Below are 24,745 nucleotides of genomic sequence, written 5' to 3'. Positions count from 1 at the left end.
TAATACTGTTCATGTAGACATGGATACGGGGCCATCCCCTGGGACATGACAACCCAGCATGATTCTCTTTGCTTCAGCAGCAATCAGATATCAATAGCTCCTCACCTGGTATGGGGCTTTGGGAACCTTTCTCCCATTCATTGGGTTTTTTGACTGTCACACAACTGCTTGATCTTTAGGTCAGAACCCCAGATAGGGTAGCTTAAATAAATATGAGGATCACAGACACACACACACACACACACAAACCCAAATGATAGCAGTAAATTAGACTTTTGAATGTTCAGTGGTAAAAACTTTTTCAAAGTAAACCTGTAAGGGATCCAGAGTGTCTCCAGTACTGTGCACTATGTTACAGCGTGTGAGTGACTTCACTGCTGTCTTGGTTCTGAAACTCAAGTTAGCACCAGAATAACAATTTTAGAGTCAATGTTCTACCACGAAACCATACACTGTACTTGGTATGCCATCGCACCATGGGACGTGCAGAAATGCTGCCTGGCACACCTCAGACTCTAGGCTACAGCGACGGTTTCAGAAAGTTTTCTGCTCCTCTGAAAACAGTTTAGTGATGAAAAAAAAAAAGACTTTATCTGTTTTCCTTATGCCACTCTCCCAGCATGCACCTCTTCATATGCCTTTGTATGGTTCTGTGTCTTTGTATGGGTCTGTGGTAGAATTTTGAGTCTAAATATTGTTATTCCAATTGCTAAGAACTCAAGATTAGAGGACATTTGGCTTGGGATTGGGAGAGAATTTCCAACAGTTTCTGGAATGACCCTAAATAAACATCAGCCATTTTGAACTACGTAGTCACATGCAGCAGAATTCTCGGCATTGACACTGATAAAATCAGCAAACGGTCAACTCTGGGGAGTAATGAAACTGTTCTAGGTCCTGTAGTAGCAGGGTGTAATGCTTTATGCAAAAATAAATTAGCACACCTGGCTCATTAGTACACAAATCTGCTTTCCTCTTTAATAAATAAACACAATTGTATGCATGTTCACAAAACTTCTTTGAAAATAATTTTATTTATCATTTCCCAACATTAAATGTTTGTTTTTGTATATTTATGTGATTAAAAACAAGACCCAAAACATTTCAATACCCACTTTCCATAGCACTGACTTACAAGAGGAATCATGAAACAGTAATTTTTTTTTTCACTGTGAAATCTTTGTGGTGGTTTTTTTTCTAGGCTATTCTACATAAGCAGTGTTTCTGTCTCTTACTTCTATGGGTATAGATTTAGCTTATCTCTTAACCTGTTTCTAGGTCAACAGTGTCAAACTCAGAATCATTTCTTTGTCAAAATTCCCCTAACATGGCTAAGGTCAATAATCTATTACAAGTAAGTTCATCTGAAACACCAGTTGTGTTTAGAAGTGATCAGGTAAGGCGATATGTTAAAGTCACATCATAAAAGGAATTTAGACAAATTCACAGGACTAATGCCCATGGGAATGCATACCCAACAGAAGCAAGCCTCGACTTTCCACAGGGAAGGAGGTTGTCAGAGTTATCACCAGGATGTTCTTATTCTGACAGAGGCTGGCAGCACTTGAAAGGATTCTCACCTCACCAGCTAGAGACAACGAGCTGAGACTGGAGAGTTCCAGGATCTTCTAATACATGTTTGTTCCACCCCATGCCCAGTAGGTGCACAGTCATGATTCTCAGTCTGAAGTATGGATGGACCCATGAAGACCTTGAAAATGGGACTTCCTAGGAGTCTCCTGAAGGATGACAGCCATGATGGACAATCAAAGCCCTCTCAGTCAGAAGGTGGGAGACCCAAGGGCAACACTTGGCAGAACTGCAATCTCCCACTGCTGGCCTCCTCTCTTCTCTTCATGCCACTTCCTTCTCCCCCCCGTACTTCATCCCGCACCCCAAAAGCCCACATCCTCCGACCCTTGAGGCACCCAATTCACACCCTCTGAAGAATGTCTTATAGCCAAAGAATTAAGTGTTTCTTTCTCTCTTTCAACTTCAGTGAAGTTTCCATGGTTTCACAGAATCATGATGGCTTAGCAGAGCTAAGTTAGAAGCAGAGCCGTGTACCTTACAGGATAACTGACGTGGCAGGCCAACATCCTTAAACATGGCCTTATGGGAAAGATGATAGATGATAGGAGCGAAGCCGTATCGGTGTGTTTCAGTGAATGGGATGAGGCAGAAAACACAGAGTAGACTCTAACCCTGGAAGCAGAGAAAGAACAAGCATTAGTTTCTACAAATGGGTCAGGTCACAGACCTAACTCATAGGCTGTTCAAGGAAGTCAGCATAAGGACTAGAGAACAGTTATCAAACGGTCAGCCAGAGACAGAGCGGAATGCACATGTGGAATTACCGCTATTAATAGTAATAATAATAGAAACATAGGACATGAACTCAGTAGGTAATAATAGCTGGATAGCTGTCTATTGTTGTAAAGATTTCATTGTGAGGTAGCCCCTGAGCGAAGGATCTGGTCAACAATTTGCGCTTTGCACCCACGTTTTTGGCCCTCATTCTTTGTATCCACTTCATGGTGTATCTATTACAGATTTCAAGATTACCTTTTCTAGGATTCCTCAGATCTGAGGTTAAAAACCTTTAGTACATTGCAGGTAACAATAAGCAATGGGAAACAGAGACCCAGTACTAAAGGCCTGGCTCTTCTTTTCTTGGGAGATTCGCTGGGTGAATACACTGCTTTTCCTTAAAGGTCACTGTGTTGTTTTGAAACACCTTGCACCTGACACAGCCCTCTTCCTGCGGGACGTAGCACAAAGGTCGTCTAAGAGACACTTCCTACCATTCACCCATCAGACCATCATGCTTCCCCCATGGGAGAAACAACTCAAGCTGGTCCATGAGTTCACGAGGGAGTTTGCCTGGGGGGGAAGTTGTTATCTGAGATCAAGACAGTTAAGCTTATTTTATACATCTTCCATTTGGGTATGATATGAGGATTTGTTACAGTGGGTGTTTATTGAATTTTTACTATATACTGGGAGGAAACATACTAAAGGTTTTTAATGTATCATTTCATAGAGACCTGAAATTTATCTTCTGAGGCAAGTTATTATTAGTCTCATTGTAAGATTATTTTTATTTATGTGTCCACATGTATGTTTACATGTAAGCCCTAGGAGGCAGAAGAGGACATCAGGAGTTGGATCTGGAGTTATAAGTACTCGTGATTCACCGGATGTGGGTGCTGGGAGCCAAACTAGAGGCCTCTCTGAGAGCAAGAGCATCAAGTGGTCTTAACCACTGGGCCATCTCACCAGCCCCCAATTACTCTTGTTTAAATAATAATAATAAGACAACAGCCAGGTGTGGAGGCATTTGAGAATTGGAGACAGGAAAATTGAGGCACTCAAAGTAAATCTTTGCTACATGTGAGTTTGAGACCAGCCTGGGCTTTATAAGACATTGTCTCGAAAACAGAAAAAAAAAAGGTGACAAAGACTCACAAAGTCTTAGGAGTGTTCCTTGACTTGGGAGAAATGTCCGGTGAATAGTGAGAACGGAGGAGCCCTTCCTGCACTCTAAGCTCCGTGAGCAAATGAAAGTGTGGGGGGTGGAAATCAGGAGAGTTCTGAGGAGCTGGGAGGGAAGCTGGTTCCCTCAGACATGTGGTCTCTATTCTCTGAGTCTTCTCCACACTGCCGGAGCTGACCAGCTCACTCCCAAAGATAAGAACCTGGGGACTTCTCAAACCTGAGGCAAAATGTATCACAAAGAAGGTGAACACAATAATTATCTAGCAAGGACATATGCCGTCTCCTTCCACCACCATCCCCCACCCCCCTTGTGCTTCTGAGAAGAGTGACAATCCCATTTCTCAAATAACAACAGAAGGTCCTAGGCTAGAAAGATGGCTCAGCAGTTAAGTGACAAGTTATTTCTCTGCTGGTGAAATGCCAATCCAAGCCAGATTAGAATGTATTAAAGGCAGGTTTATTGGGAAGCTCCTCTTGGGTGAGTTCACTGGCCTCAATCAAGACCAGGGAGGGGAGGGGAGGGGAGGGGAGGGGAGAGAAGAGAAGAGAAGAGAAGAGAAGAGAAGAGAAGAGAAGAGAAGAGAAGAGAAGAGAAGAGAAGAGAAGAGAAGAGAAATGTTGTCTAGATTATAGAGAGAAGCCTCTAGGGGAAGGGCAGCCCATACCCTGGGCTGGAAAGTTCAGGGTTGAGGGCAGGGTGTGCCAGGTAGGGACTGAGGAATGATGGAAGAACCTGATGGCCAGGTCTGCTTTAATATGTAAAATATGCACCTCAGTCCCTTGTTCCACGTCTGAAACCAAACAAAAAGCAGTGGCTGTCCTTGCAGGACCTAAGACCAGTTCCCAACAGCCACATGGAGGCTCACAACCATCTGCAACTCCATTTCCAGGGGACCTGATGCCCTCTGTGGCCCTCCATGGACAGCATCCCCACATGTAGTACACAGACACGCAGGCAGCAAAACACTCATGCACACAAAGGAAATGGAGCTTTGTAAGAATATCGGGTCCTGAGGGGTTGACTCAAAGACCAGAGCTACACTTGACCTTTCTGGATGTTTTCTTTGCTCTGTCTAGTTATATTGAAATATTTGAGTAAACATTGAAAAACCAGGAGATTGAGCAAGGTGCAGTCGTTAAACATGCCCATTATTTAAAAGAAAAATCAGATGTTACAAATTTACAGTGGAATACGTTATAAACGAAGGGAAAGCGTGTAAAATAACAAGAGGAATAACAAGTGTGACCTCAAAACAATTATGCTGATGCCCAAACCGAAAGACGATGTATTGAAAGGTGCCAATGAAAGGTGTCTATCAAAAGCTGACCTATGGCGGCCAGAGGCGAGGAATGGTTCCACAGAGATGGGGCAGAGAAGAGGGGAAGAAAGAGGTTGGTATGAGGAGAATTGGGGAGTGGCAGAAAAGTCCACAGTCAGTTACTATGACGTTCCCATATCTGCACTTCCATATCAAGACCCTTGGAGCTGTCCACCACAATGTTGTATGTCAGCTCTCCCCCAGCAACAACATCCAAGAAACACTGAAGTCCACTATGGCCTCAGAGTTTACTGTCCATACCACTTATCTTAGTGGGAGATGGCCTTCCATCTACTGAGTCTATCTGCAGGAAGCCATGTAACAGGACAGGCAGTGTAGCATGTCTTCCCAGCTACAGTCCTGGGGATGCATTCAGTAGTGTAAGATTATCTTCCTTATGTTAATAGGTATGAGAAGATCCATCTTAGCTGTGGCCCAGATTGCTCCCTAAGTAGGGGTCCTGGGCTATGTAAAGTGGAGAAAGTGCCGGTTAATTTTTGTCAACTTGACCCAAACAAGAGTCATCTAGAAAGACTAGAAAGTCATCGAGAAGCCACCTCCATCAGACTGGCCTAGGTCCATGTCAGAGGCATTGTTTGTTTTCTTATTACTTATGATTTCAGAGGGCCCAGCCCACTATGGTCAGAGCTATCCCTATGTGGGGTTGTGTTAGAAAGCAGGCTGAGTGAGCCCCAAGAGCAAGCCAGCGAGAAGCAGTGGCCTCTGTGGCCTCTGCTTCCATTCCTGCCCTGGCCTCTTTAAAAATGATGGGCAGTAAACTATAAGTAAAATAACCCTTTCCCTCCATACATTGCTTTTGGTTGTGGCTTTATCACAGCAACAGAGAAGCACCTAGGACAGCCAGCACTCTCTGCTGTTGAGTCCAGATGCAATGAGATCAGCTGCTTCAGGCTCCTGCCTCAGTGACTTCTCTGCCACTATAGACAGAGAGCTGACCAGAATAAACCCTTTCTCCCACAAGTTGATTTTGTCAGGAGATTTTATCATAGCAACAGGAAAAAGAAACTAAGAAGCATTTTAATTGGCTTTCCTGCAAGTCCTGTAAAGGCATAAAAATGAAAGTTTGTGTCTACTGAGGTAGTCAATAGACAGGTAGGATTTTATTCTGTGCTTTTTGTTTGTTTTGTTTTTGCTTATTAGTTGGCTGGCCTTTTAAAATTTTTAATCATGTGTATATGTGTATGTGGGGGGGGGGGGTTAGGGTGTGTTTAACAGGTGTGAGTGCAGTACCTGTGGGTGCCAGAAGGAGGCGTCAGATTCCCTTGGATCTGGAGTTAAGGCAGTTACAAACCTCCTAGCTAGGATTTGAACGGGTCCTCCGCAAGCACAGTACATGCTCCTAATTGTTGAGCCATTTCTCTAACCTCATGTTGATTTCTTGAGATCTTTATAGCTCGAGCTGCCATAGAACTACAGACTTTGAACTCTTGGCAGTTCTCCTGCCGGGGCCTCCCAAGATTAAAGGTTTGAAGCACCACACCCAGTTTTCCCTGGATTTTGAATTCCATTAATGTCACCACGAACTGTTTGTGTAAGTCTCTTAAGAAAATTATAAACGGAGGGAACAAACAGAACGTACCCAAGGGAATCAACGACAGACATGCAAGAGCCTGGCCTCAACGCTCTGCAGGGATTGGGGCCACAATTCGCTCACAGTCAGAGGAACGAAATCGAGAATAAGTGTTTGTCATGTTCCTGACACCCTAAAAGCACTGGACAGACCTCCTCATATCACCTATTCCAGCACCATCCACCCTCACTCCTATGACCAGCAGGTCCTCACCACCCTGCCCAGCCCACAGCCCCACCAAGCCAATCACATCTGTTCTAGGCATCCCATCAGCCAGTGGTACCCATCTTAGGTGGTCATATCCCCTCTGAGGACTAGCCCACCATCCTGCTTTTACCCAGAAAGTCCATCATCACGCTGTCCTTTCTACCCGGAACATTCCCTTTAAGTGACCAAGGGACGACTTCCTCTCTTCCTGTTGTGTTCTGAATGTGGAATGTCCCCTCAAGCCACAGATTTTTAACCACAATTTAAAAATCCATTCACCTGCTGATGTGTATATGAGCTGTTTCTATATCATGGCTGTGGTGGTTTGAGTGAGAATGGTCCCCCCACAGGCTCATATATTTGAATGCTTGGTTGGGGCGGGGGGGGGGGGGGCGGGGATAGAAGTAGAACTGTTTGGGAAGGATCAAGAGATGTGGCTCTATTGAAGGGGATGTGTTGCTGGGGTAAGCGTTGAGGTTTCAAAAGCCTGCCTCAGTGCTTTCCCCCCCTTCTCTCCCCCTTCCCCCTGCAGATCAGGATGCAGCTCTCAGCTGCTTCCTCAGCACTATGCCTGCCCTCCATCATGCTCCCTGACGTGATGATAATCAGCTAACTCTATAAAGCTGTAAGCAATCCCCCAGTTAAGCTTTTCCCTCTGTAAGTTGTCTCGGTCACGGTGTCTCTTCACAGCACTAGAACGGTGACCCTGGCTATGATGAAGAGCTCATCGGTAAACATGGATATGTAGTTATCCCTATGATCTGTTGACATCCCACTGACCTCAGTGGTGTGGCTGATCATGTGGCATTGGTATCTCTGTCTTCAGAGCATATGTGTAAGGGGGGTGCTATGCATGCTACACATTTGTGTGTAGGTACACTGGCCCATGTGGGCTGTGCGTGTGTGTGAAGGCCAGAGATTAATATCAAGGTATCTTTCGCCCATCTTGTTTTTTGAGACAGGGTCCTTCACTGAATCTGTAGCTCATTGTTTTGGCTAGGCTGGCCGGGCAGCAAGGCCCTAGGATCCTCCTATCTCTGTCCCTAGCTCTGAGGTTACAGGTTCGGTTTCCATCACCATGCCCAGTTTTCATGGGGATGCTGGAGATCTGAAGTGAGGTCTCCATACTTAGGCAGCAAGCACTTTTCCTACTGGGTCATGTCCCCAGAGCTAGGCTTTCAGGAACCTCCATGATGATTTCCATAAATGGCTGCACTCATTTGCATATCCGATAGAAGCGTGAGAGAATCACATGCACACGCACGTACACACACACACACACACACACACACACACACACACACACACCCTGTCAGTATTTGTTGGTGATGATCATTCTAACTGCAGTGAGATGAAATCTCATATCTTTGATCTCCATTTTCTGGATTTTGCAATTAAGTTTTTAAATGAACTTTATCATTGAAAATACTTACAAATAAACATCACACATCAAAATTAGAAAGCTTTTTGGGGGAAAAAAAGAGAAATGCAAATGGCCAATAACTGGGTTTGTTGTTGTTGTTGTTGTTGTTGTGTTGTTTTGGTTTTTTTGTAATATTCTATATCCCTATCCACCAGGTAAATGCAAATTAAAACTACTTGGAGACACCATCTCACCCTGTCAGAATGACTATCACCAAGTCTGACAAACCTTGCAGAGGGTGTGGAGAGAAAAGAGCCTTATTCACTGCTGGTGGGGGTGTAAATTAAACAGCCAGCATAGAACTCTGCTTGGAGATTTCTAAGAGTTTTTACGTGGCCTTTCCTTCACCTTGCCTGGTCTGTGGACAGCTGATGTTGGCTGTTGATAGTGTGACCAAAACACAAGACAAGCATGAAAGAAAAGCTAACAGAAGTTCCAAATGAAAGTGAAACTGCTGGAATTTCAGTTTTAGCTATTGAGCCTGTAGTACTACAAAGACAACTTGCCTTGGCTTCTCATAAAGAGAGTGTGTTAAATATTAACATGGATGCTCTTAATGAGGTGTGTCTTCGTTAGGGTTTTACTGCTGTGAACAGACTCCATGACCAAGGCAAGTCTTATAAAGGACAACATTTAATTGGAACTGGCATACAGGTTCAGAGGTTCAGTCCATTATCATCAAGGCAGGAGCACGGCAGCAACCAGGCAGGCATGGTGCAGGAGGAGCAGAGAGTTCTACAACTTCATCTGAAGGCTGCTAGCAGAATACTGGCTTCCAGGCAGCTAGGATGGGATCTTAAAGCCCACACCCACAGTGACACACCTACTCCAACAGGGCCACACCTTCTAATAATGCCATCCCCTGGGCCAAGGATATACAAACCATAACAGAGGGTCTACCTTAGTCACTCACTGCTCTACTACTCTGAAGAGACACCATGACCAAGGCGTCATATTCAGAAAGCATTTAGTAGAGGGCTTGTTTACAGGTTCCGGTGAGTCCATAACCGACATGGTGGGTGCATGGCAATAGGCAGGCAGGCATGGCACTGGAGCAGAGCTCAAAGCTCATATCTGATTCACAAGCCTAGTGAAACCTCAAGGCTCACCCCCAGTGACACACCTACTCTAACACACCTTGTTGTGGATGTATCCGTGCTGCCTGTATTTTGATGTAAATTCTGCTCTCCCAGGAGGGGTTGTCTGGAAAGAGGAATTAACCACAGACTCAGGTGACTTCTTGTGAAACTCCCAAATGAATAAAGGGATCAATCACTGGGCGAGTAGGGGGACTTCTAGGTTGGACTGAGGGAGAGAGGAAGCAGGAGAGAGTAGGGGCTTTTGACTGGGGATAGCGAAAGGGCAAGATGTACCTGCTAGTGTCTCTCTGTTTCACCAGGATTCGCCACTGGAGGAATTTGATTTCATATGGCTTACAAGATTCGGATTCTAGCTGTTGTGCCCAGAGATGGAGTTACCATTGTTTCAGAACTAAGTTTGTGTGGTGTTTTCCTTCTCGAAGCGACTTGACTGGGTTCCAGAGAGAAAAGTACGGGGGCACAGCGCGGGTTTGCCTGATGTGCACCACAAAGGCCGTGGAGGTTTTGAAGCATGGGGCTGGCGTGGTAACAACCCGCCAGTGGGAGGAGAGTTGGGTGGAGACGGTTCAGAACGCACCCAAGATGAGAACACCCCACTGGTGCCATGTGGTCTGCAGGTGCCCAACATAGTGCAGGATATTGATAGTCTTTTTAATAATTCCTGCAACATGCCTCCTAATCCTTCCTAAATAGATCACCAACTGGGACCCAAACTTTTAAATATATGAACCTTTGGGAGCCATTCTCGTTCAAAGCACCAGAGGGTCCTTCCATTCCAGGCCAGCTATTGACCAAAGCATTCCTCTTTTGCTAGACTGTATTTGTGGATATGGTGTTATTAAATGGCTGGCTAAACTGTCACCTAAGTAATTTCTGTATAGTTTTCTCTCACTGTATAATGATGATCAGTCTGGTCATGTGAACCGTTATGTGATCAGATGGGCTGTGCTAGGGATATCTTCCCTCTATGTGGACTAAGTCATCACACAGAGAAAACCAAACTCCAGTTCATCCCATCCCTGTTCATATTCTAGCTCTCACACCACACCTTCCTCAAAAGTATCTTTCATCTTAGCAACAGCCACAGGGGGATACCACCCAGCACAGCCCCCAGTAGCCTAAGTGATCCTCTCCCCTTTAGAGGCCTCCACTTAGGCAAAGCAGGATCCTTGACATTGTGTTTTGCATGAGAAACATCCCCTGTTGGCCCATGTGTTAGAACGTTTGGTACCCAGTTAGTGGTGCTGTTTAGGGTTGTAATAGAACCTTCAGGAGGCGGAGCCTTGCTGCAGAAGGTGGACGTTGAGGTTTTACAGTCTGGCTCCATTTCCTGTTCCTTGGACTTTCCGGATGCAGTTGAGATGTGTTCAGTCAGCTTACTGACAACAAGGCTGGACCCATAGTTCAGCGGCCATGTCTTCCTCTCTGCAACTCTAAGCTACAACAAACCCCTACCCCCACCCCCACCAAGTAGCTTTTTGTCCAGTTATTTGACAACAGTCATGGAAAGGTAACTAATACACTTGCCTATGGCACAGAAAAGAATGTCACAATGAACCAAAGCTACATTGTTTTAAGTACAGAGATGTGGAGGAAAAGGATAATTCCCACTCCCCCCCCCCAAACAACAACAAAACGTGGGCCTGGGTTTCTCAAGAGAGTCACCCTCAGATGTTTTTACAATGGCTATATGGTGAACTTTCTAAGTTCACCTTCCAAGGCTTAAAATTACAAGATTTGAAGATTCACCACACTTAAAATCTGAGTAAAAATGTGCAGTTAAGTACAAATGCATGTATTGATTCACTTATTTTTCTTTTTTAAGATTTATTTTTATTGTTTTCTATTATGGGGGGGCTATATATACATCAGAGCAAGTGTCTGAGGTCAGCGGTACCCACCCTTCTTAGGGCTACAGATAACACACACCTGGTGGGTGCTGGTGATGGAACTTGGGTCCTCTGGAAGGATCATCAAGTGCTCTTAAACTTGGAGCCCTCTCTCCAGCCACTCTGTCTTTAAGAATTTCCTTTGATAAATACAATCGTAAGATGGTTTTCTGAAGTGTATTTTTTGAGTTTAGGTATGAGAAAGGATCTTTAACACACTTAAAGTCAGCATGGTTTGGTGTTTTTAACATCCTTACCTGAGATGTCTTGAGGGAGACAGGCATTGTCTCTATAGCAACCTCAACTGTATATTGTGTTCGGATTCCCTTCCCACACTATCTTGGTTTTCCCTGCCGTTTTTTGATCCTACATCTGCACAGCCCAGTTTAGATTAGAACCTCAGAAAGACTGAGGATAAAATGTATCCTGAGTCCTTGCAAGCAGTGTTGGAATCACTAATTAGTATTCTGTAGAGCATGACCAGAGGTGATCAAGTGAAGGGCACTCTCATCTCTTCCACTGCCAACTCCCAAGGAACAAGAAGTTTCACTCTACCGTGGGATTTGGAGAGTGGAAAGGCGTGTGTACTTGGAAAAGGCTCCTCTGATACCCTGACACTTCTTCATTTGTTCTTAAGTCGTGTTTCGCTCTTCCTTTCATCGAAGTGTTCTGTGGTTTCATGAAGATATTTATGGAGGTTTGCTGTTTAGTTTGTTTCTTTTTTTGTTTTTTTGTTTGGTTGTTGGTTTGTTTTTTGGTTTTGTTGTTGTTGATTTTGGTTTTGGCTCAGTTATAATGTATTTATCCTCTTCTTTGTCCTTTCAAAAAATATATCTTTTTTTAGTTAGAAAACATACTATATAGCCCAGTCCAGCCTTAAACTTGCAACCCTGGGGCCTCTACTTCCCAAGTGTTGGGATTGCAAGTGTGCCTACAGGCCCTGCAGGACTGTCAGAAGTTGAGGACATAGGCTTTCTTCCCTCTTGTTCTCCTGTCTCCTCATTTTCCTCAGAGTCTTTTCTTTCTCTTATTATTCCTTCTCTCACATAACTCATCACAACATAGAATTCAAGGATTCTTGTTGTTGGGTTTTTTGTTTGTTTGTTTGTTTGTTTTTTAAATAACTCTCCTTGGTGGAGATGTTGGAAAGACAGCTCAGCAGTTAAGAGTGGATACTGCTATTGCAGTTACTAAACTAACATAAGTTTAGTTCCCAGTAGCCATATTGGGCCACTCCCAGCTGCCTGTAACTCTAGCACCAGGGGATCCAGTGTCTCTAGCCTCTGATGGCTTCTGCACTCATGTGCACATATCCCCTAACACACACACATGCACACACACACACACACACACACACACACACACACACACACAGAGGCATACACGAATATACACATAATTAAAAATCATAAAAATACATCTCTTTAAAAATAACTTTCTCTCTTTTGTAACATTTAAAAAGTGTGTGTGTGTGTGTGTGTGTGTGTGTGTGTGTGTGTGTGTGTGTGTGTGTGTGTGTGTGTGTGCGTGCATGTGTGTTTAAATTTGTCTTTGGCATTCACCTTCTTTTCTCATTCTGGGCACTACTAGCCCTTTTACCCAGGGATCCTTTGTTATATCCTATGTTGTATGAGATGGTTAACAATGTGGTTGCCTTTAGGTATTCTCGGGAATCAATTTCAGGACCTCTATACCAAAATCTACAGATGCCCCACTTCCTTCTATAAAATCCGAAGTGTTTGCATGTAGCCTTTGTATGTGTATTTCATGTGCCTGCAATAATATCAATGGTTTATGATGCCCGGGATTCGTTGTTTTCCTCAACACTGTGGTGAACTACCCAAATGGGACAGCTTCCGGGAGGAATCGGTTACTTCAGCTCACCATTCAAGGGGTACAGCTCATCGTGCCAAAGAAGGTGTGGGAGACATCATGGTGGCTGATGCACACAACTGGGACTCCTTGCAACTCAGTGCACCAGGAAATAGAGAGCTTGGGCCACAACTGGAGCCAGGTTATAAAGGGTAACCCACTCTCCCCCACTACAGTGACTCACAGACCTCCCTTCCCTGACTGCAATGACCCACAGCCACCTTCCCCACTGCAGTGACCCACTTCCTCCACTGAGGTGCCACTTCCTAAAAGATGCACACCTCCTAAAATACCACCAGCAGCCAGAGACCAAGTGTTCAAACACCTGAGCCTGTGGGAGACATTTTGCATTCACACTGTAAAACTCTAACATGCTATAAATGGTACATGGTATAGACGGTGGGAAACCATAACACAATATAAATGTGTCTTAGTTAGGGTTTCTATTGCTGTGAAGAGACACCATAACCACAGTGACTCTTATAAGAAAACGTTTAATTGGGGCTGGCTTACAGTTCAGAGGTTCAGTCCATTTTCATCATGGCAGGAAGCATGGCAACAGGCAGGCAGACATGAGGCTGGAGAAGGAGCTGAGAGTTCTGCATCTGGATCAGCCAGAAGCAGGAAGCAGGAAGGGAGACCCTGGGCCTGCCTTGAGCATCTAAGACCTCAGTGACACACTTCCTCCCACAAAGCCACATGCATCCAATAGAGCCACACCTCCTAATGCCACTCTCTGTGAGCCTGTGGGCCATCAAACCACCACAAAATGGTACACAGTACTTGGGTAACCCTAACACAGTGTAGATGGTACATAGTACCTATACAACATAGTACAAGTATTTGGAATACATGAGGAAAGTATAGTCTGTGCAAGATCAGTTCAGACGAGGGTTTGCTTTTATTTTGTTTTGTTTTCCAACAATGTCCAGTCCATAGACACAAAGTGACTGTGTACTCTGTCTTACATTCATGTCTCCAGACATAACTAAATAACCTTTAAAGGTCAAAACCATGGTTCTCCGGTCAAGAGCCATGAGGCACATAAACGCTTCCGGTAACTACACTTATTTAGAATCCCAAACTTGAATGAGAATGCTTTCTCTTAGCTTTACCATCCTGTGAGTACATATGTATTCAATAGACTCTCGGGCTTCTTTCAAGCCCCAGGCCTGCTCCTGCTCCCTCTGGAGATAGGCAGAGATGAGCCACACTCTCCCATACAAGACTTATGGTCTATCTACACATCACCCACGCTGTCTGCACCCATCCCAGCCCTCCTCCATCCGCCGACTTTGATGTTGCCCACCCAAGAAGCCAACAGGATCTCTTAAAACAGTGTTGACAGGACTAGCAGGGTGTCCACCTGGTCTCTGGAGCATTTAAGATGCCAGCCTCAGGCTGATTCTGCCTTCATCACCATCCTCACTGTACCCATGATTCCAGGCTCTTCTGTGTCCCTCAGCCTGTTTGTATTCTGCCGCCCCGCCCCCCACTCCCCTGATCCCCCAGGCAGAATGATTCTCCAAGCACTAGGCCAGAGTGTCCCTGGGCCTTCTGAACAGACTGACTCTGAGTCCGCGGCTGGGAGGCGGGGCCTGAGGTTTTGTATTGCGCCCAGGCTCCCAAGGAAGACAGGCCTCACAGTGCACCTCAGAATCAACTACAGTATAAATGCCTACCCCCTTCAACCAAAAGGTCATGAGAGCCAGGCACTTGCATTTCCAACGGCTTCCCTCAGATGGTTCAGAGTCCACGCAGAGCATCCTGGTCGGACTACAGCTTTTATCTATCTCATAAGGCTGAGAATCAGGCCCCTGAGGCTGGGCCCCAGTCCCTAAAGCCATAAAACCAGTAATTCCAGTTTGTCCTCTTCCTGATCACAACCTCCCACCTCAAGGCAAATCACCCCATGCAAATACCTGTCCTTGAGGCTCGTTAAGGCCCCAGACACACCCGAATAGGCCCCGCCCACAGTAGCTCCCCTTCCTTACCGCTGGGTCTCTAGCAGACGAGATCGGGTGGTTGCACACTGGTGCGTTGGTGCTAGGCGAATCCTTTAAACGAAAGCTGCAATAGCCAGTGAATACGATGAGTAATGCAGAATGGAAAGACCCTGGCTGGGCTTTGTATACGCCACATTCTCAGCCTTCTTAGATAGAAGCTGGAGCAGACCTGGGCGCTCAGTGTGGCCACAGCAGCAAACACTGAGGCTATTTCAGAGCTCAGATTAAAATGTATTTTCTAAGTTACTTTTGTGTGTATTGGGGTGGTTTGTCTGTCTGTTTGTTTTGTCTCTGTTAGGTTGCTCAAACTGGCCTAGAGTTAACTAAGTAACCCAGCCTGGTCCCAAACTCACAAGCCTCCTGCCTCAGCCTCCCCTGGGCTGAGATGACAGCCTTGTGCCCAACCACCTGGCCTCATCCTTTGAGTATTTATGGCAAGAAAGAAGGTTTGAGAAGAGCCTCCCTGAGCTGAAATCTAAAGGCCACTCTCTGTGGGGCTCACCAGAAGTCCTTCTCAGCAGCCAATGCCCCAGAAATCCCACTTTCTCCTCAGAAGAAGAAGCAGGAAAAAGGAAGCGAAGACAAAAAAAAAATGGTTCTAGAAGAAACACAGGAAGGGAGGCATAGCGTGTTGTGCGCCTGTGTGAGGGGGAGGGGAGAGGAGGGAGTGGCTGCATGAGGGAGTACAGCTGGGAGGAAGGTATGTGTGTGTGAGGGAGTGCGAGGGAGGGAGGGAGGGATGCAAGTGTGAAGGGGCGGGAAAGAGTTTTATGGCACACTTATCTAAAAGGGCCCCTCACAATACCACCTGCATGACCTAGAGAGAGAACCCAGCAGGAGCCCTGCCCATGTCACCTCCTCATGCCTTCCCAAGGACAACAAGACACTATCACTCCTACTATGAGGATGAAGACTCTGGTTGCAAGAGAGAGACAGCTGTGGGCTCCTGGCATTGTGGCTGACCCATGCCCTCTGAACTACCCATCCCCTCCTAGGGATACTTCTGACATGCAGGCAACTTTCTCTCCAATGCCTGGAAACTCCCCTTCTTCACTTCCCGGGGAACAAAACGGTATTTATTTATCAACTTCACACAGAAAACTGATGACTATATGACTGTGTGCCAGCCTTATGTGTGAGGCACGTGGCTACAAACCCAAATGCAATAGGTCCTTATTTTCTAAAAAGGTTGGAGTCTGGGCAAGGAGAGAGATGCATTTGTGTGTTCCTGTGAGCATCTAAGCCACCGGGGTTTGGAGTGTCCCTATGGTAGTCGTTGAAGCCTATAACCTACCTAATGTAATTGGATGCTATATCCAAAATTACTAGGGTAAGTGCAGTACTTAGATGGCATAATTTGGAAGGTTTCATGTCCCTTTCACCTGAGTGCTTTTTGTGGGTGGTGTTTTTAGCTCAGGAAGACTGAGTGCCCACCTTATCGACCTTTTCAGTGACTGGGAACTCTCCTCTGTTCCCGTCACCAGCTAGCACCAGTAATGACATCTCTCAAGCCCTTCTCTAAGTACAGCCTTCAAAGAAAAATCCTGACAGATTTGGCAGGGATCAGGATAAATTTACCCAGGAAGAAAATGTCATTTTCAATTTTCATAATAGGCGTGTGAAGAAACCTACCATATCACTGGCCTTCTTTATAAAAAACATATTACAAAGGATGAACCAATAACCCCAGACAGATCAGTAAGCACACCAGTGTGGCTGGTTTAAGGCCAGGATTCTCTGGCTCCGACTTCAAAGCAGATACCTATCTGACTAGACATTGTTTCTGTGAGAAGAACCAGTGAAAGGTTTGCATCTTAGGTTGTGAGCCGGATCTTCCGATCTCTTAAGAAGAAAGGACACAGAGACAGCCCAGCACCGCCTGCCAAGGCCAGCACGATGTCAAATGTTTACCAACTGTCAATCCTAATTCCTGTGTCCCAGACTGCCTCTGTTTCTGTCTGTCTAACTCTGTCTGTCTTTCTCTCTGATTCTCTATGTATGCACACATGTATATGAGTGTATGTGTGAGTATATATGTATCTATGTGTATATATGCATGTATGTGTATGTGTGTGTGAGTATGTATTTGTGTGTATATATGTATGAACGTGTATGTATGAGTATGTATGTGTGTGTGAGTATGTGTATATGTGTATGAGTGTGTGTATATGTGTGTGAGTGTGTGTGTGAGTGTATGTATGTGTGTGCAAGTGTATGTGAGTATGCATGTGTGTATGTGTGCTGTATGTATAGATGAAGGAGTAAGTGCACATTGTGCAAGCAAAAATAGGCTAGAGGAGGCTGTCCAGTGTCTTCCTCCACGGTTCCCTGACTTCTTCCTGTAACCCAGGGTTTCTCATTGAACACGGAGCTGGCTGTCCCTGCCCCAGCCAGGCTTGCAAGACAGGAGATCTCAGAGCTGCTCTGTCTCTCCTGAAGCCCCAGCAGGCAGCAGATTCAGACATGCGTACAGGGGCTCCGAACTCAAGTCCCCAGACTCATCTAGTAGTAACATAGTAGCCACACCTACTGCCTTCCCGACCAGCACCTTCCACAGCTACATTCACATTCATCCCACTTGGAATAGTGAAATATTGACTTCTCTATCTGAAACTTCACACTTGTTCTCCCAGTTTTTTTTTTTTAATTCCCTTCTGCCATTGCCAGTTTCAACTTCTCCCTTCCACTGCGTTTCCTTACAGTGATGATTGCAGTAGTTATCAGAGCGGTTGCTCAGCTTGGGAACATGTGTATGCATCTTTCTCTTTGCTCAGGACTTCAAACCCTTTGAAAACATGTTCCTATTACGTTCGGCTCTATATCTATATGCCTCACCTATAAGGTTGGAGCTCAATACATAGTCAACAATTGTATGTTTTAGCAAAAATAAGTTAAATATATTTTTACTCATAAGTGCAGAGATGGAAACTCCAGGTACCAGAAAGAATGTTGGCTCTGTGTAAGATGCATCTCCCTCTCTCGGGTGACATGAGTGGCTGAGAGAGAAGAGTGAGGGAAAGACATGCTACTGGGGGGACAAAGCTAACAGCTCATGTAAAGAGCTTTCTTCCAATCTTGTCAAAAGCATACCTTGTCTATGGCAATCACAGAGAAGTGAATTGCATAGCCATACATGATGAGGTCAAGGGCCAGGGGCAGCTTTGGTTGAAGCAGAAATAAAATATGTTTCAAAATTGAAGAGCAAAGTCACCAATTTGAAGAAGGAAGGTCATGGACCTTGGAGGTGACTTTAGAAGGAAGCTTATTATAATTTATGTATTATCTATGCTCTAAGAACCAGTCCAAGAAAAATGCATTCATTTAAACAACAGCAGCAACAAAACAGAGTCCTGCCTGTAAGACAGACTAGTTTAACGGTGGCACAGAGCTTGTGAGAATAACCAACCAGTATCTGAGTTGACTTAGGGCCCACTCCATGAGGTAGAACCCATACCTGACTCTGCTTGGGTGACCAAGGACCTGAGACTAGATAGCCCAGGGCCCTAGGGGAAAACCAAATACAAAAACAACAACAACAAAATAATAGTAATAAAATGACTCCTAATGACATTCTGCTATACTCATAGAGCAGTGCCTTGCTCAGTTATCATCAGAGAATCTTCCTTCTGCAGCCGATGGGAACAAACACAGAGACCCACAGCCAGACATCATGCATAGAGTGAGAGACCTTGGGACACTCAGCCCTAAATGAGATGTCTCCACCAAAGAGCTCCTCCTCAGAGCTCAGGGAACCCAGCAGAAGAGGAAGTAGAAAGAGTATAAGAGCCACAGAGGATGGAAGACAACAAGACAACAAGGCCCTCTAAATCAACAATATCAGAGCAAGCACACAGGAACTCAGAAACTCGGGCAGCATGTATAGGGCAGGCACAGGTCTGCACCCACTCCTTTGTGTATATAGCATGGCTTCCAGTTTAGTGTTTTTATGGGATCCTGCATGTGTGAACTAGAAGGTCTCTGATTCTTGTGCCTTCTCTTGTACTCTTTTTCCTTCTGTCAGTTTCCTTCAATTCCATTGTGTTAGTTTTTGTTTTGTCTACATTTTATTTTATTCTTATCCCCTAGATATTGGCATCAATACATTCCAAATCTATGAGGCAACAGCGTGACCTGTGACCTGCAGACCCGTCGCCAAGACAATGACCACCATATTCCCAGAATCAATTTGGCTTACCTCTCACCCTTACTTGTGTTATGTCATTTTCCATATAAATAAGGAGTACACCCCCTCCTCGCTTGCTCTCTCTCTCTCTTTCTCTTTCTCTTTCTCTTTCTTCTCTCGCCCCTTCTTCTCTCTCTACCACTTCTTTGTCTCTCCCTTTCAATAAAACTTCTTCCACGTGGAACTGCTTTGGCCTAGCATGCTGTTTTGTCACAACCCACTATTCTAACACATCACTAGAAGCCTATTTGTTGTCTAACAAGAGACAGAAAGGGAGAAGGAACTAGGAGGAGCAGGAGGAGAAACCATAATTAGGATGTATTATGTGAGAAAGAAATCTATTTTCAATTAAAGGAGGGAAATTTTAAATTTTCAAAATTAAGAACCAGAAACCAACAGGACTCAGATGAACTGTGTACAGTGGTGCATGCCTTTAACTCCAGCACTCAGGAGGCAGAGGCAGGAGGCAGGAGGCAGGAGGCAGGAGGCAGGAGGCAGGAGGCAGGAGGCAGGAGGCAGGAGGCAGGAGGCAGGAGGCAGGAGGCAGGAGGCAGGAGGCAGGAGGCAGGAGGCAGGAGGCAGGAGGCAGGAGGCAGGAGGCAGGAGGCAGGAACATTCCAAGTTCTAGGCCAGCTAGGATGCTGTTGTTTGGGTGTGAGATGTCTCCCGGAGGCTTTTGCATTTGAGCACTTAGTCCCACGCTGGTGATGCTGTTTGGGAGGCTGTGGAACCTTTAGGGATAGAGCCTTGCAGGAGGAAGTACTTCAGCTGGGCAGGCCTTAAGTTTGATAGCCCTACTCCACTTCCCAGTCTTTACTTCCCAACTGTGGAGGAGATGTGTCCAGCCAGCTGTTTGCCCCTGCTGCCATGCTGTCCCTCACATGGTGACAGTGGAACTGTGATCTAGAATAAGCCCGTTCTCCCTTCAGCTGCTTTGGACAGGTATTTGGTCACAGCAATATTGGCAGTAGCTAAGACATAAAGCCTCATAGCAAGACCTCATCTCAAAAAGGCACTCACCAAACCAAACAAAAAGAAGCACAAACAAAACAAAACCCTAGTTGCTGGGCACCTTAGACTTATTTCTACTTGACAGGGTCCTGGAATACGGCTCTTCTCAGAGCAAGTGTGCCCTTGATGGCTATGATGGGGGTGGGGGGGTGGGGGGGTGTATCTTTTAGAACAACAAAGGCTGCCTAGCCTTGTATGGGCTGTAACTTGCAGGATTCGGATCCCAGAAAGCCAATAACCACAAAGTCACCCAGGACAATTTGAAGAGTGCAATTCATGGACCATGGAGGTAGACTTCAGAAGGGTGTTTATTACAATTTACAATTTATGTTTTATATATATATCATGAACAATCCCTACAAATAAAACACTACCAAGTTATTGGCTCAGAGACCTAAGGCAGAAACTGGGGTCAGGCATGAGGAGGGTGTTAGAAGTCAGATGTTCTGCCAGCCTGCCAGTCCTCAAGGGACTCAGCACCAGAAAACATCATCCCCTGTTGCCTTCAAATGAGAACACTTCCACTATCCCCGTGGGTTGCATATTTTCCCTATGTGACAAGTGTATCCTTTAAAAGCCCTGCCCCCATCATGGTCCCTCTCATTTTCTGTGCCTCTTGGTCTTCTGTCTATCTGTCTGTCTGTCTGTCTGTCTGTCTGTCTCTTTCATGTCCTCAGTTAGGGTTAGAGTTAGGGTTAGGGTTAGGGTTAGGATTAGGGTTAGGGTTAGGGTTAGGGGTTAGGGTTAGGGTTAGGGTTAGGGTTAGGGTTAGGGTTAGGGTTAGGGTTAGGGTTAGGGTTAGGGTTAGGGTTAGCTTTCACCCTCCACCACCTCCCACCTGGCAGTAAATCTCTTGTGTAAGATCTGTTGCATGATATGATTCCTGATGTGCCATTCCTTGGCTCTGATCTGCCAAGGTGCTCCGCTGCTAAATCCTAGCAAAAGGGGCTGGGCTGGCTGGACCATACTGAGGCTTGATGATCAGGTCTTCACAGACAGTTTCCAGGACAAATGTGCTCATTTAAGGGACAAGAGATCACAAAGCAGACCTCTCATCTGTAGTTCCGGGACTCCAGCCAGGACAGAAGTGCCCTCGGTACCGAGACGAGCTCCCGCTTCCAGCAAGAACAAGAGTCAACACTGCTTGGTTTTAGGGTCCCCACCTTAAAACTGCCTGGCCAGTTTCTGTCTTCTGTTCTTGTCAATTCATCAGCTCCTAAGTTTTATTTTAGTCTCGGGGAAGCAGAAACTCCCTCCAAGGGATATATATGATCAAGGTCTTACGCAGCAGTCACTTCCTATGGCCCACACATGCCTGAGTCTAAATATACCATCTACCAAGCAGAAAATACCCTCAAGCCAGGGTGTACAATCCCAGCACTCAAAGGCTGAGACAGGAGGATCACCAGGAATTGGAGGCCAGCCTGGGCTATTCAATAAGCTCCAGGTTAGCCTGGGCTACAGACTGAGACCCTAACACTTCTTTTTTTTAAGTTTAAAAAGATACCTTCCAAACTTAGATTTCTTCCCAAGCCTAAAAGAGATCTATAGTTTGCATATATATTTTTTTTTCACTTATTTGTGAAATCCGGATACTCCTTCCCCCATGCTCTGAGTTTTGATTTGTGATTCCCACCATCCCCCCCTTGGGTGATCAAAGCTCCTACATCCTCTCCTGGCACTCTGCACCCTCGTCTTAGTCACCAGAAGCAGATGGCTACAAGCATGTGATCAAACTTTTTTTTAAATGATTTTTTAAGTCAATATATCAATACATAAAATCAGCAGACAGGCTGGGAGCCTGAAATAATAAGCACCACAAACCTCCTGTCTCTGAAGCAAAAACTTTTCTCTTGTGAAGTCCCTCCACCCTGAATGGCCCACTCACTCTTGTCACTCTTGTTCAGTGGGTTCGTTAACTCTTGACATCACTGCATGTGACTCCTCAGTGACATAGGCAGCCAGCACTCCACACTGGCAGACTGACTTACACAGGTGACAGATTGGGACTTTGCGACCCCCCCAGGATGCCCCCCAACTTTGCTCTGCTCCTCTAGAGTCCTGATGATGAGTTCCTTGTAGCCAGCAAGCTTCTCTCAACACTTCATCCCACCACCACCCCCAACACACCCACACCCACACCCCTGCTCAGCTTAATTAAGTCTTTGTCGATCTAAATAAGGTTTGGGTTTCACTGAACTCAGCAAAAGGAAAGTGTGTTTATTACAGTCCTCTAGTTGCAAACAACAGAAATACAATTAGATAAGCTGAAACTCACCAGAGGTGTGACTGTGATGCTGTGCAGACTCTCCCAGGCCTGGGGCCCTCCAGGCAGAAAGCTACAGGGGCTTGAGAAGTGGAGTCTGCACATGGACAAAAACAGCATTGCCTGAGTTGTTAGTGTCAGAGCCCAGACCAAGCAAGTCCTAACCAGCCAGACTTGTGGCCCCCACCCTCAACAGAAGCAGTTAACTCACAGGAAAGCAGGCAAAGAGATGTATTCAATGTTATCCAATGTGATCTCATGGGCAAGGTGAGTAAAGAGACCTAGTGCCATCTTATCTCGGTCCATGTTGGGGTCCCAACATGAAGTTCAGGTTTTCATAGCAAATAAGAGGTATGCACAGCTAAACATGGTCAAGTGTGGTCCCTCCCACCCATCACTGGCCCAACATCATCTGGGTTCTAGTCTCCTACAAGGTGGTCTGACATGTCATCAGAACTGTGTGAGGTATCTTGAGGCAGATAAACTCCACTGCTGGCTTCAGTCTTTTTCTTCTCCCAGCAGAGACTCCTGCCAAATTCAATTTCTTGGGGTCCAGTGTTTCAATAGTCTGGTAGGCAAAGAGAAGGGCACAAAGGTCTCTAGTATATCTCAGTTCCTGACAGGGGAAGCATTCATCAGAGGTGACCTACTCACCCACACTCGCTGCAGAAACTGTCTTGTCTGTTTCTCAGTCCAACAGCATCCACGGCAGAGCAAACTTCCTTCCGGTCTCCATCCCAATGTCTAGTTTGTATCTGGCATGAGTTCTGAGAGCAAGTGGCCCAGACCAGAGATGATGTCATTAAGAATAATCACAGTGGCCAAGGGACCAGGCTATGAGATGGAAATTCTTCCCAGGACAATGAAAGACAATGGTTGATGAGACACTCATGCAACCTACCAAAGAATGTTTTCTTAAAATACAGCAAGGCCAATGACCCCACTGGTGGCTCAATGGTGGTTACTGCCAAACCTGAAGATCTGACTTCACTCCCCAGGTGGAAAGAGAATCTCTGTCATCTCCACACATGCACTATGGCATGTGTACAGGCTCAGACATACAGGCAGGCAGGCAGGATGGGTAGATAGATAGATGGATGTGATGGATGGATGGATGGATGGATGGATGGATGGATGGACGGATGAACGAACAAATTCTAAAAGAAAGGAAGGACAGACTTAAGAATGAAAACACCATGGAACTGGGAAGCGGTTCAGTGACTAAAGCAATCGCTATGAAGACCTAAGTCCCAAGCCCAGTGCCCACATACAAAGCCAGGTATGGTGGCCTACACCTGTACTTCCAGTGCTGGGGAGCAGAGCTAGGAGGATCTCTGGAGTGCTGAGCGGCCACTGTAGCCTAATCAGAGAGCCTCAGGTCCTGGTGACAGAACATAAATGGTCAGCTTCTGAAACTGGAGGATATAAATATTAAGGTTGATCGCTGGCCTCCACACACGTGTACACGCATCATCCCACTCACAGTGGCATGAGAGAGAGAGAGAGAGAGAGAGAGAGAGAGAGAGAGAGAGAGAGAGAGAGAGAACACTCAGATATGGTAGTACAAGCCCATCATCTTAGTTCTTGGAAGGCTGAGGCAGGAGAGTCACAAATTCAAGGCTAGCCTAGGCTACATAAGAGCTCCAGGACAGCCTAGACTATACAGTAAGCCCTATTTCAAGGTGAAGAAGAAGAAGAAGAAGAAGAAGAAGAAGAAGAAGAAGAAGAAGAAGAAGAAGAAGAAGAAGAAGAGGAGGAGGAGGAGGAGGAGGAGGAGGAGGAGGAGGAGGAGGAGGAGGAGGAGGAAGAGGAGGAGGAGGAGGAAGGGGAAGGGGAAGAAGAAGGGGAGGGGAGGAAGGGGAAGAAGAAAGAAGGGAGGGTAGAAGGAGAAAATGAATAGAAAAATATTTAAGCACTTGACAATTCCATCAAAAATGGGAAGGAGCAAGTCTGATAATTAGGGTGAAAAATGAGAATATCACTGTAAGGAAATAGTCTCCACTGCTCTGGAAGGAAGTGGCTGCTGTGTGCAGCTCACCACAGGAAAATAATGAGGACTTGGGGGCAGCTCTCTTAAACCTTATTTTTGTAATGTTTGCTGTTTGGTTCAAAATACCATGATTTTCCACAGTGTCAAACAAATCTACATTTTAATAGAAGCTTCTAAATCCATTTAAAACCTAATAAATATTACTTTGTAAAAGTGTATTGCTATGTTTTTTTTTCCTCCAAAATCTGAACGCTCAACAGCCTGGTCAGCACACTTGAGTGTGTCAAGTCATATAGAGCATTGAGACTTCACAGACTTTTCTTCTACTCCTTCAGCAGATTGCTTTCTGTCACCTTTCCTCCCCAGTCAGCTCTGGGAGGGGCCAGGCCC

The 24,745-nt window shown here is 45.6% G+C and overlaps 1 long non-coding RNA gene across 3 annotated transcripts; it reads right to left on the bottom strand.

Moving 5' to 3' along the window:
• Positions 1–1,018: 1,018 nt before the first annotated feature.
• Positions 1,019–24,041, bottom strand: Gm30762. Of its 3 annotated transcripts, XR_379927.4 has the most exons (4): positions 15,408–15,623; positions 14,894–14,969; positions 2,068–2,205; positions 1,019–1,739 (listed from the first exon to the last, which is right to left on the bottom strand). It is a non-coding gene; the product is annotated as a predicted gene, 30762 (long non-coding RNA). The 3 variants fall into 3 exon arrangements; XR_379928.3 differs by lacking the exon at positions 15,408–15,623 and adding an exon at positions 22,378–24,041 and having other exon boundaries at positions 1,042–2,205; XR_379926.3 differs by having other exon boundaries at positions 1,042–2,205; positions 15,408–15,617.
• Positions 24,042–24,745: the final 704 nt, after the last annotated feature.

Source organism: Mus musculus, chromosome 9, assembly GCF_000001635.26.
Source record: "Mus musculus strain C57BL/6J chromosome 9, GRCm38.p6 C57BL/6J".
In the NCBI taxonomy this organism is placed as follows: Eukaryota; Metazoa; Chordata; class Mammalia; order Rodentia; family Muridae; genus Mus; species Mus musculus.
This window is presented reverse-complemented; position numbering and strand designations above follow the sequence as displayed.